The sequence below is a fragment of the Squalius cephalus genome (genome assembly GCF_949319135.1).
Source record: "Squalius cephalus genome assembly, chromosome: 3".
Taxonomy (NCBI): Eukaryota; Metazoa; Chordata; class Actinopteri; order Cypriniformes; family Leuciscidae; genus Squalius; species Squalius cephalus.
In genome coordinates, this window is record NC_137124.1 from 12,472,170 (window position 1) to 12,486,563 (window position 14,394).

Sequence of the window (14,394 nt, forward strand, 5' to 3'; positions counted from 1 at the left end):
CAGCTAATCAAGCTGTTCAGGGTTGCTTGATAATTACAGGCAGGTGTGTTGGAACAGGGTTGGACCTAAAGTCTGCAGGACAGTAGCCCTCCAGGAGCAGGGTTGGAGACCCCTGATGTAGGATATTTTGAAGTAATATTTTATGTCGATATACACTGTTAAAACTAATCGTGGTATTAATATATTAAGACTGCTGACTCTATAGAACAATGGCTAGGAAAACTAACTTTACCGGGCTCCGAGAGCCCTCTAGTGGTCGGGAGCATTTCCGTTGTGTTGTGGCTTTATTTCGTTGTGTTGTATATTTTCCATTGTGTTGTGGCTTGTTTCCGTTGTGTTGTGGCTTAATTTCGTTGTGTTGTGAACTTATGTTTGCTTTTTAAATTTCGTTGTGTTGTGCACTACTGGGCCACCGTAAACTCATAGCCTACAGGAACAACATGAGTGTGAGTAAAACAAAATTCTCATTTTTAGGTGAACTATCCCTTTAAAATATAAAAGAGCACCAGTCAGTCTTTTAGGCTACTTGAGAATGGCGAGCTGCATGAATTGTTTATATTTCCAAAAACCTGCAGTAGGCCCAACTCCGACTCTGCCACAAAGAAAAATGCGTAAGTCTGCTTAGAACCTGACAGGCTTTTAGTGTTTGCATATTTCCTTCCAGGCAAATCTGCTAATGCATGCAAGCAAATACATGACTGACAAACCCCAGGGTGAGTGACATCCTGATATAGGCTACAGCACTTTTTTATGTTCAAGATTTTTTTTTATATATGACCATTGGCGTAAATTTTTTGTGTAGCCTATGCACACTCTAAGATCAACGTTTTATAAACGAGGTCCCAGGTGTGGTCATTCTTCAGACAGCTCAGGACTCAGATCTGCTGCATTGCAGACAAAAGATTGACTTGGCATTTTGCAAGTCTTTAAGAATTGGGTCTAAAAAAAAAAGAAGAAGAAGTGAGATTTGAATAAAGATCTTAATCTTTATTCAGATCTCACTTCTTTTCTTTTTTTTTCATTGTGTCAGTTCTGCCAGTTGACTCATCCCCAGCTCCTCCTCTCATCGGTCAGGATTTGGCATCCTGATTCCTCCTGAATCAGACTAAAATTTTCTAATTATGTTGTACATAAAAATGAATTAATGATATCTGCAATTCATTCATGTTGGTTCTGTTCTGGAGGTTATTGCTGCTCTGCCTGCTCTTATCCATGCTAGGCTGCAAGGATGCGCAGGGAGTTCTTGATCAGAACAGAACCATACCGACAATCAGTAGTGTAACATTAAAAAGTGGGTGGGACAGGTGGGGTGGGGGTTGCTAATAAAATGCTAAATCAGATGTACAATAACATTACGATGTCCAGCAATCGATTTAAATGGTAGGCTACATGGGGTTTAATTTGTCATATGTGAATAAATACATAGATCCGCCTATTTACGTGACGTGGAGCTTACCTTAATGGTCCAGTAGTAGAACTTTTGCCAACTGTGTCAGAGGTTCTGGGTTCTAATCCGCACATGTGTAGTTTTTTTTTTTTTCTCGTATAGTTTTTTTTTCTCATCAAAACCGATTATGCTCATCAGTGGTTGTATATCAAGCAGGGGCACGTTTGTGTGCATTATGTGTTGTGATTTCACCAGAACGAATAGAGAGTATCCACAACGGATTGAAGCGCGCGTCCGAGTGAAGACAGTGCGGCATGTGCGCGAGCCACACGAGAAAACACTGTATCCGCGCCACTGATCGCAGCGGCAACGAGCACTTTGATCTCTTGATTTAAAAAACACATTTCAGCGCTAGATCGTCTCTTATTTAAAAAACGAACGAAATGAATGCTCTGCCAGTTAACTGGAGATGTTTTATTTATTTGTAGAAAAAGTGGTGGGGACAATGTACCTTTCTCACAATAACCGGAAATACGTAATCGTTGTGGAAGCGTAGTTCCTGTCAATTGTCAACACACCAGAAAAACAAACCCGGGCAAGTTTAAAATGGATCAAAGAGTCTACACAACTTCATTAACGGATTTGCCAATTATTACATTTGCTGATGTGACAAGACTCATGGAGGAAAACTCTGTCACCAAAAAGAAAAAACTAAATAAAGGGTGCAAATTTTTCCACAAGGAATTTGTCCATAAATATCTAGGTAACGTTAAGAGAGCGAGTCTAACTCACTGATCTATATAGAATGTCATTCTATATAGATCAGTGGTCTAACTGTTACTGAACTGTTAACTAAAATGACACATCATTAGCGTGTCCACTTAGACATAATGTATGTATAGTATAGATGATATAGACTACCTTACTAAAACATTATGGTCTGCTTTTAATGAAGCATTATGGTACCAATTACCTTCAATTACTGCCTATGGTTGTCCAAGTGAACATCTTGTGTGTAGCAACAATAATGTTAGCCGAATGCTATCATCATCAGTTAACATTTTTGTCTGGTAATGTCTGTGCGTATTTTTGCATGTCAGTATCAAATGTAGCATACGGGCAGGTTTTTGTGAGGGCTAGATGCTACCCATCTCAGAGGAAAAACGACGAATCTCACAAACTAGAGGTTTGACCAATGAGTGCAAAAGTTCCCTCACTGTTCGTATGGTGGCAAGTACTGTTCACTCGCTGCAGTTGCAGCTCTTTCTGCTCTTACAAGTATAGAAACATTCTCACACACACACTCGTTTGTTATTGTAGCCTTGCTGGCCACAGGAGTGCTGTTTTTTATATTGTTTTGATTAGTGACAGAAGATGATTTCCAGCATAAGTCTGGAAATCTACCTTAATTATGTGCAGGAGCTTTGACTCAACTCTTTCTCTTCCATCTCATTCCATAAGTTATAAATCTCTACTGCTATTTCAACTCTTTCCATAAACTGTTACTTCCGTTTACTGCTGACAGTGATGTACTGTTATGAACAGTGATGCTATATACGCCATTCTTATTAGTATTTCCCTATGTTTTTTTTTCTTTGTGTGTGTGTGTGTATAGATATCACTTGCCGCTGACAATGGACGTCTGATGGCCTATTCCTGCAGCTGCGTAGCTGGAAAAGGTTTCTGCAACCACATTGTGGCCCTCCTATATCAGACAGCACATTATTTGCAGCTTGGCGAGAACACAGGTGGGTGTAAGATAAGGTTGTTTATTTAGCCTACTCTTTGGATGATTCAAATACTGCTCCACACACACACACACACACACCTGCCTGGTTCTAATTTGACCCCTCCATTTAATTTGAATTTTGTGCAAGTACTGAAGGAAAATGAAAATTAAGTGGAAGTACGTATGCGGGTGGAGCCAGGCTACACACACAGATAAACACACAGACACACACACACACACACACACAGCGATCATATTTTATTCTGAATTTTAGGGAATCCATCCAGAACCTGTGAGTGATGTGGTGGTGCGAAAGCCAACAGCAGAAGGCAAGAGTGGTATTAGGTCCACATTGTACCAGGGATACTCAGGTTATGTGACAAACTTATGTCCATTTTACTTTTACTATGAAATCAAAATGATAATTTAAATGGTTGACTTACTGTATCTTTTCTTTCTTTAGGACCATTTCCTGACCCTGATTTGATGGCTGCTGGAGCCAAGATGTGCGAGGTGCAACCCCAGCCTCTCATTGCCCTTGTGTTAGATGGCTTGTCTGAGATAGAGCTGACTCCATCCAAATTTGGCCCTGTTCCACGTGGATCCCACCTATCATACCATTGTCCACTCGACCCTGGCATAAAGTGGTGGGGACATGTCCCACCCGTCCCACCCGCAAATTAAGCCTATGCCGACAATCCTAATTGTCAATCGTATTTGACGATAGTGGTCCTGACCGAACTGGGATTTCTTTACTTTGATGAGTTTATCTATAAATGTTTGACTTCACACCAAAAGCTAAGCGAAAATTCGCATCACATTACTCGATTACTCACAGGATGTTTCTTGTTTTTCGTGTCACGCACGCCAATAAAAACATCACACGATTAGGAATGTCACGCACATCATCAACAACAACAAAAGCTGTTAACTGATTGGTTTGCGTGACAACGCCTCATGCGAATTTTACGCTCGAGTTGAAATTTTTCAACTTGCGCGGAAGACGCGATTGAGGCGAGATCGAGTGTTCGCGCCAACTGCGTAACCCAGTTTGCGTCAATAAATTATTTTTTTAGTTAGCTTAGATAGTAGCATAGCATACAGATATCCAAAATGATTAGAGATAACGTTTTTTTCACCATCTACGATATTTTTGGATAAAAAACTTCGATAACAAATATGATACAAGCATAATTCTGTTTAAGAATGAATTCTAATTAAGTTTGATTGATTACGTTAAGAATCGCGAGAGATCAGGCATACGACTGGCCTGGGACTCATCACTTCGCTGGGACTCAGCACTTCACCACTTTATAACCCAGATTTAAAAGTGTCACACAGTTTGTTACTTTTGTATTTGCTGGAATGGATCAGCCGGTGCATGGGCAAGTGTGACAGAACATTTGTTACTCAAATACTAAAAGCCTCACCCTCTGAACATGCCATTAATGCTGAGCATTCACAAAGGTGGTGTGGAGGCAAATATTGTAAGCTTGGAAAATGGAGAATGTGTGTGTGTGTGTGTGAGACAACCTTACAGGCATAAAAACACAAATTTGCAAATTTGTTATTTTTTTCTACACTTGCATGTTTTCTTTGTTTCAGCATGGTTTGGATACTTGATACACAAATACTTGCCTGATGTTCTGGTTGGTCAGTGCCTTCCAGTTTTTTTTTTTATTGTCTCTCAGATATAAAAAACACCCCTTTATCGCTGAGCACACACAAAGGCTGCGCTGAGTAGATCATCTGTATAGAAATGAAGGCTGCCGTCGCTGTGCTCCTGTTTTTGAGTCTCTTTAGACTGAGCTTCAGTCTCTACAGAAAACACTTCTATGTGAATACATTAATGACCTGGGAAGATGCACAAACGTACTGCAGAGAATACCATGATGACCTGTCCACTGTCAGTACAGAAGAGGCACAACTAATCTCTGCAAATCCCGTCAGTAGTCTACATTTTTGGATTGGACTGCACATAAGTCCTAACAACCCAGAACAATGGATTTGGTCTGGAGGTGAGGATGAAGAAATTGACAATTGGGACACTGACGAACCGACACTGGCGAACCCATACATTCAAAAGTGTGGAGTTGTAAGAAAATATAATTATAAACTGCACAACGCTCTGTGCTCACTGCATCTACCATTTTACTGTATGCAGGTCTTTGAGCCCATTCTGGTGCATCAGAACAAGACGTGGGATGAAGCCCTGGACTACTGCAGACAGACCTACACTGACCTGGCGAGTCTGAGATCTCAGATGATTATGGCAGAGGCGATAAAAAACACCATAACATCCCAGACAGCTTATGTGTGGACTGGCCTGCGCTTTCTTGCTGGTCATTGGTTTTGGGTCAGTGGACATAATCTTCGATATAAAGCCTGGTCTAAGGAGGGGGAGCTCCCGTGTCCTGCCAGAAATCGCTGTGGAGCTCTGGATAGAGAAAATAATATTTGGAGACCCAACAATTGTGAGGATAAACTGAACTTTCTCTGTCTTAAAAAGCTATAAATGTGCTTCATGTTGCAATATACATACATTTCTTCATGTAGGCCTACAGTATATATGATATTGATTCTTTTATCAATCATGAATCTATAGAAATCTATTGCTTTACAGTATGTATGTATGGTCTTTAAAAATAATGGATTTTTCATCTTTCATTTTAGTCGTAAAAACAATTGTAAAACAATGTTTAGCTAAAATCTTTTATGGGCTTGCAGAGACATTATAAATTATATGTACTATTGTAAAAATACAAGATTTAGATTCTCAGTGAAATTTTAATAGCCATGTTAAAAAGATCAAGGTCAATTTTATTAGCTTAATGATTAGAAATTGTTTAACTTTTGTTCATGCTTTGTTGTTTTTAAAGTCAATGATATTTTCACATTGCCTATATCATACGGATTTACAGTTTGGTCTAGGACTAGGTCTTTATAACCATGCCTTGAAATTTTTGGATAGGATAAGGAAGCAAATAAGATATCATCATTGTAAATATATTAAAGTTTTTAAATAAAGTTTTGCTCATTTTGTTTGTTTTCACTATGTACAGCTTGTATTCATGTGTTTAAATGATCTCGCCCCTCAGCCGTTATGAACTTGTTTGTTTAAAAAAAAAAATATATTACTGTTGTTGTAATTGTAGCCTAGTCTATAAAAGGCCCTTCTAGACAAGTGTTGCAAATTAGCTTTAGCTAAGCACTACAAGCAGTTGTATCTGTTTATTGTATCCATCCCTTTCCAAATAAACTGAAAAAAATATACAATTTGATGTGCTATAACAGGAATTGCTCACTTGTATGTTATGTTTACCACACCACAAATGTTCCTCCATTCAAAATTAGACATGGTTTTGGTCAGCTTTTGTGTACACTATTCCCATTATGTGCATGTACAGTACGGAGCCCGGGAAGTCACCAGTGGGGGAAAAAAAAAACAATCCGTGGCGACGGTTTTGCAATCCGTCCACTCAGTTTATAAACCGTACTCACGAATTCTCAAACTGTTCCTTCGGTTTAACAAATCGTGCTCATGGGTTAATAAACCGTACCCACGAGTTTCTAATCCGCGCTCTCAGATTTGTAAACCGTGCCTTCAAAAATCCTTATCTTGGAACACTATCCCCCGGTTTCACGGACAAGGCTTAAGCCTAGTTCCAGACTAAAATGCATTATTGAGCTGTTTTAACTGAAAGAAACATGCACTGACATATCGTAAAATATGTCAGTGCCATTGTTTTATCTCAAGATGCACATCAGTAATGTTTTTTCTAAAGAAAATGTAAAAATCTACTTAAATGTCCTAATTGAACTAAGGCTTAATCTTGGCTAAATCTAAGCCCTGTCTGTGAAACCAGGCCCAAATCTGAACACGAATAATAGTATAATAAAATATTTTACTCTTGTTAATAGTTTTGGGATATATTTGCTGACACAGTGGTAGGGTTGCCACCTTCAGTGAGGCAAAATGAGGGACATCCTTACAGTGCCAATTTATTTTATTTAATAAATATTAAAATAAAAATGTGTCAAGACCTTAACTGATTATTTCAACATGACAGCTCAACAGAGAAAACATGGAATCAATAACACATTTTACTATTTTACATTTGATTCTTTTATTTATTTCTTAATAACTCTTCAGTATGTTGGTGTGCCTTGAGCAGTCATTCTGAACCAGTAGTCACGTTTTTGACAATTTTGCATGGATGGGATGATTCTTTTAACTTATTTACTAAAATTATGACTACATTATTATGTAATTATTTGTCCCTTTTTTTTTTTTTTTTTTTTTAATTTCACACTTTTTAAACTTTTAAATGCCATAAATTGTGTATGACAGATAGGATCATCATTTATTATGTATATATATATATATATATTATGATTAATATTTATAAATGATAAATTAATAAGATTAATTATAATCTATTTATCTGTCTAATATTTACTTATTTATTTATTGCACAAGTCATACATAATGTTTATTCATTCATTCATTCATAACATGCATGAACGAAAAAAAAGGAACAGGAAGAAGAAAAAATCTTATGGTACCTGTCACTTACATATAAAATAAAAAATAAAATAAAAAACAGCTGCTTTATGAATGGATCAACCTCAATCCTCACCCCAAACACCAAACATTTTCAATAATACCTATCTTTACACTTAATTATCATCATTTTAAGCATTTTCGTCATCATTTTTCTTGTAACATTCCTGTATTTTTTCCATATAATTTCTTAAATTTACAAACACTTTTGCAGCACTTCAGTTCATAGTCCAAGGTGTTCCACAGTTTAACTCTGTAAATAGACACACACATCTGTTTTTGTGTAGTACGTGCGAGTTTTAAAATGATATTGCTGCCTTCTATGGCCATCTTCCTCTGATACAAGAGTAAATAAATTTTATAAAACCATAGGCAGAACTCTCTGCTTAGCTTTCCACATAAAAATCAAAATCTTCAAATCAACCAAATCTTTGAATTTTAGAAGTCCAGAATTTACAAATAAACTGTTAGTGTGTTCTCTAGCCTGTCTTATTGATAATCCTTAATGCTTTTTTTCTGTAACAAAAACAGAGGTTTTGTGTTACTAGAGTATGTATTACCCCAGACTTCTGTGCAGTATCCAAAATATGGAAGTATTAGGGAATGATTCTTTTACTCTTTATATAAACTGTGATCTTTCCATTCAATTTATCATCCAAAATAACACCTAAAGATTTTAGCTCATTAACTCTTTCAATATCAGTTCCTTCAATTGCTATTCTTACATTTTCATAATGTACATTTCATAATGTAATAATGTCTACAAATATAATTACCTGTCTACCAAGCTCTGACAATGTATGGAATATTATATTAAGATATTATTAAAAAATATAATATCTTTAAAAGCAATGGCAACTTGCTAATTTTGCATAAGATAACATTGAAATAAGCTAAATTAACATGCATTTCCTTAATGCTTACCTACTGAAATGTGGTGTTTGTCTATAACGGATCACTGGTATTCCTTTTTATCACGATAAATTGGATGTGTATGGTTTCTGTAAACATTTGTTAGCAAGTGACTGCTTTAATTGCGTTTGATTCGAAACTGGAGAAATGTTGTTGGTGTGTCATTTATGGCAAGCCGTTTTAGCTTAAAGGGGTCATATAATGCCATTTTTGTACAAGCTAATATGATTCTTTAGGGAATGAAAAGTTTGTAATATACTTTAATTAAAAATTCTCATTAGTATTGTAAGAAAACACTCATTTTACCTGGTCAAAAACAACTCTGTTTTCAGCACGCCGTTTAAGTGCATGTGTCTTTAAATGATAATGAGCTTTGCTCACCCCGCCCCTCTGTTCTGTGCGTACACCATTTGTAATAATAACACAATAACCATAACGCGTTGTTCATTATAAATGTGGGATTATGAATTATATTGAGAACGTCGTACATAGAAAACATGCCATAATGTACCCTGAGTGTAAACCTTAGCCGCATTCATCGTGAAGCATGCAAGCGATTTGCAAAGATTAATATAAAGATTAATATAAAGGTTAATAAAACGTTACACTCACTTCAGTTCTTCTGGAGGTGCAGCAGGAACACGAATAGTTGGTACTGATCCTTTTTTCAGGAGCAGCTTCTTAGCAAAACCAGCTTTACTGACCCTCGTTTGTAAAGCAGTCTGGTGTGTGAAATGATTCACGCAAACATGAAAGCATTGACGTTGATCGTGGAGAATATTCCCTTCGAAAACAAACTCAGCCACTGCGTCTTCAGCGGTTCAGATTTAGGAACATCAAAATGACTGCTGTGTTCCTTATTGCACCCAAGAACAGAACATCACAATCGCTTAGACGCCATTCTGCTCATAGACAGTGCTCCAACGTTTCAACAATGACCGCGCCGGTCCGCGCGGACTATGATTGACAGCTCGCTCACAAGCGAGGGCGGGTCTGTGTTGAAACGCTGCTGTCAATCAACAGTCGTGGGAGGGGCGTCGATTTTGTGACGTCACAATCAAAATGTCAGTCATTTAATGCAGGTCTGTGGTCACCACCTCAAAGAGCATGCACAGTCCAAATGATTAAATTATAAATTCGTTCCAATGAACTGCCGTTGCCAAGGCGACATACATATATCTATGCACCAGTCTGCGTACACGTCACACAGCAGGAAGCGCCCGCGCCCTCAGATCACGTGGACGTGGCTGTGTACAAAAGGTAAAAACGATATAAATACTGTTCGTTTTCTCACACAAACCGCTCGTTTCGTGTCTTAGGCCATCAATGTGTACTTACGATGGGGAATTGTTTAATTTGGACGATGGGGAATTGTTTAATTTGGACTCTGTGCATGCTCTTTGAGACCGTGACCATAGACCTGCATGATATGACTGTCAGACAAGAACGGTTTGACCTAAAAATATCAAAATTGAAACTACTGCGGAAAAAAAGACACCTACATCTTGGATGCCCTTGAGGTAAGCTAAAACATACCAAAATTTAATTTCAAAGTGAACTATCCCTTTAAGGTTAAAATTGTTAGGAGTACGAACGAGGACTTTTAAGAGGTTTAAGAGTCTCTTTAGCAGAGGAGAAAATGGCAGAAAGATGAAAAGGGAGAAGAAATGTGTTGCAGACCATGGATGACAGTGAGTTAAAAAGACGCTATAGATTTTTTAAAAGTTTTATTACGAAATTCAATTGTTTTTTAAACTTCAACGGAGTACCTGCCTTCAAGGAAGTTAACGCTTGTCAATGGAGAGTGGACAAATGAAATGTACAAGAGTCTGGTAGGCGGTAGGACCAGGCTAACGTTAGATTTTCGCATCATTTTAAAAGCAAAAATTCTAGGCTACAAGATCCAGTTCTCAAAAGTCTTGTGAACTAATATTCAGTATGGGGTTTATGGCCTTATTTCAGTGACTTCAATGATTCAAGCCATTTCCTCAAAACTACAAACTTTTACAATACATGCTACTTATTATTGTAGCAGAGTTTTGAGACAAAGTTGCAATTGTGTGCATCTGAGTTTTTAACCCGCAATTGCAAGTTTATATCTCACAATATAAGTTTATTCCATGGCGTAAACAAGCTTCCATAAGTTCAGCCCCATCTACTCATTAACATAAAATTTGCATACATGCTGACTTTTAAAATGAATTTTAAAACTTAAAAGAATTATGTCACTATTGCGTGAAAAAAGCTTTGCAGTTTAGAAGCGTTAAGAAAAAATATATTAGCAGTTTCTTTTTCACATTTGCATTTTAATATTGGCAGTCTTGCCTCTAGATTGTAGTGAAAATGAAATGTCAAATCACCAATTGCATTTTATTTTAGAATTTGACAGGGACAATGCATTGTGACCATGAAAATAAATGCAAATGCTTAAAAATATCAAATAATAAATCAAAGTCTCAAAACAGCTGCTCAAATGATAAAAACAGATGCTCAAATTATTATATAATAAATAAAACTCTCAAAGTGGCTGCTCAAATGATATATCAAATGCTATTTTATTTCCTCATTCGGGGAAGCATGAACTATCAAAAATCTAATTAAAACTGATTTGTATTTGATTTTTAATTTTCATTATCAACCCAGTATAAACTTGTCATGAAAAACACTCAAATGCAGGAGGGCACAGTGCTTATTAAAAATGGATGAAAATATTTGACATATTCTCAATGTGCATTTTTCAAAGATACACTTCTCGGTATGGGATTTCTTTTAAAGTGGTTGCCCATTCAGTCAAGGAACTCTTTTCCTTTTTATCTTTCTGTACATAGATAATATCACACTTGCTTGCATTAAAATTCCAACGTTTTGTCTTTCTTGCATCACCCAACGTCATGCGTGTGTAAGTTTGTATGTGTGCATGTGTGTTATAACTAAATATTACTCAAAACACCTCAGGCATAAGAACACAACTGGAGTTGAAAACATTAACATTTATTTATTGATTAAGAGGTTATACATTTTATGATAAATATGGTCTTTTTATTGTATTATTGGCAAAGATACTATGATTCAAATTGCATTTCTATACATAAATACAAAATCTGAGGTAGGGCCTCAAGGATTTATGAGATTTAAAATAAAGTATGCCTTTTCATATATGTTTATTTTCCTCTTTTTATACGTTTTCCTTTTTTTTTTTCTTTTGTCTGGCACAGAATTCAAAATCTAGATATTTTTCATATTTATACTCTACAATTCAACTCAAAGGATGCCATGATCTGTTGGAGGTACATATCTGTATCCATAGGCAGATTTCCCTCACATAAAACACACAGAAATATATGACATTACCCAAGTAATAAGAAATTTTACCTATGCTCCGATAGGTCCACAGTAAAGTGCCAAATGACACGACATACATTACAATATAGACTGACCACATAATGACTGATTGGAAGCTACTCTGTATCATTATTCTGAAATACATATAATAGTTTATTACCAGAGGACATCTATAAGGCCAAAGGTTACCTGAAGATGTCATATAACATATTGGCACACATCAATAATGAAGGATGAGTGGCAGTATCTCAGTCTCCTAAATACACAGAATAATATATTTCATTTCTTCATATATATATATATATATAGGCTATTTGTATATATATGTATACGTATATGTCTTTTTCTTTAGAATATATGTTCTTTTTAAGCTTATTTTTTTCAGAACCCTTTGAGAAGTTCTCCTTCTTTGGTTGCCTACTGCCCAGTGTCGCCCTGTAGGTAGGAAAAGGTGACAAAAGGGGGACACATTCGAGAAAAGGAGCGTAAAGGGGAAGCATACATGGACAAATAATCCACAGCAACACAAACAGCACATGCAAGACTGTTACCTATCATTTTTTTTCCCCACAGATTATGTGTTACTTGAAGGGGTTGTAACAATAGCTCTCGGACAGACGTACAGCAACACAAGGACTAACAGAAACTCCATCCAGAACCTCAAATATTACAACAATGATCACAGCAGCCGTATACAACTCGGACATTAACGTGTGCTTTGTGTAGTGTTTGTTGTGCTACATAACCTGGATCTTCAACTCGAGTAAAAAGCACTCAACTCTTACACACAAATTAAACATTTGCAGATGCATTGAAACCAAGGCCTATGAGGACCTCAAACTGACTACCAGGCTGCATTTGACCATGTCTGGATGGTTGGATAAATATAAATCTAAACACTAAGCGCTGCATATTATTCCACACATCCACACGCACATATACTACACAGAGAGTAAGATTAAACATGTATCAGAAAAAGCATCTCTTTTGCGGCACTGATATACTGAGGAGCACCTTTTTTCTTTTAGAAATGCTCTATATTCAAGGTGATTAGTGTAGTATCTGCATATTACATGGCTTTTGAAACACATCACTCCCAGGCAAAGTCATTATTCTCAGTGTTATTACTTGCATTGCGTGGGCAGTGTGGTTCGCTTCACTTGTAGTACTAACTAAATCATATCCACACTAATCGTATAGAGCTATCAAAAAAAGTACTTGTCTTTTATTTAGGCTTTTTATCATTGTGGTGGTGTCAAGCAACAACATATTTTTGCGTGATGTTTGATCAAAGTGCTTTTGTACGCAAGTTTGGTCAGCTTTTATTACTAACCACAACTAAAAACCTATTGCCTAAAGCAATACTACAAGAGCATTCTATCTGGAGCCATATTTACAGTCCAATAGCTAGAAATGGGACACTAATTATTAGATATGAAGGATTCAAATGGTCAATAATATTCTGAAAATGTGCACTTTTACAAATCTTACAGGGAACGGGATCTATATGAATGACATATGAAGCTCCCACAAACATGTTCAACTCTAATCCAACATCTAAAAAGGTTGATAGAACGGAGTAATACCTGAGACCCTGTTTCATGAAGACGTACAGACAATCAGAGATGGAAAACGTTCAAAAAAAAGGAGTGTGGTCCTCAAGCATCTATCACAGAAATGTCCTTTTTTTTCCTAATCTACATATCCTACATATTGCAATTGTTAAAAATAGCATGTCAACTATGTCAGTGTTTAAACGCGTCATTTCTAAAGTATACACTTTTCACGAGAAGCTTGGTTTGCCACACATACCACACTCCTTAGTTTTTCCTCTACCTTTCTTTTGTGTACTCCACGATAACTGTGCACTGCATAAGAAAAGAATAGTAGGATTCACATAGTCTATGAACAGATCACGACACATACTCGAAAGCATACTCTAAATATTAGTAACATACATACATAACTGCTATCGTTGGCCGTTGAGCACTACTCTAAACAACACTAAAGGGTATTATTACAGTTTTGCATGGCTAAATTTTCTTTGAAGAAAGGGATGGATCTATATACTACTAGAACCTAGACTATGAGTTTGGCTTCTATAACACTGTAGAGATATTTCCAACAGGTTAGTAAATAGTTAGAAAGAGTAGGATAGCTTATAATTCACAGAGACTGAAATGTGCTCACTTCCCTCCATAATGTAGTATTAATACACACTATACTATGCAGTAGTTTATAAACAGAGGAAGTCTGAGGCACATGGTACAGCTATAAGTGGACACAAGTGGAGAGCGATAGTATGATGCCAGAAAAGAGTTTGTGTTCACTGTGCACTACTCAGCAGTTTTTCTCATACGTGTTTGCTACGTTTAAGAGATGACAAGCAAATAGACAAGAAATATAAATGTTATTTTCCTCATTTTTTCTTTTTTCTTTTTAAGATCAGCAGTCCCCGGA

General features: G+C 36.7%; 1 long non-coding RNA gene across 1 annotated transcript; it reads left to right on the forward strand.

The window, feature by feature from the left end:
* The first annotated feature begins 3,394 nt into the window (after nucleotides 1–3,394).
* On the forward strand, nucleotides 3,395–3,814 carry LOC307156237. The gene is made up of 2 exons (XR_013820680.1): nucleotides 3,395–3,487; nucleotides 3,580–3,814. It is a non-coding gene; the product is annotated as an uncharacterized lncRNA (long non-coding RNA).
* Nucleotides 3,815–14,394: the final 10,580 nt, after the last annotated feature.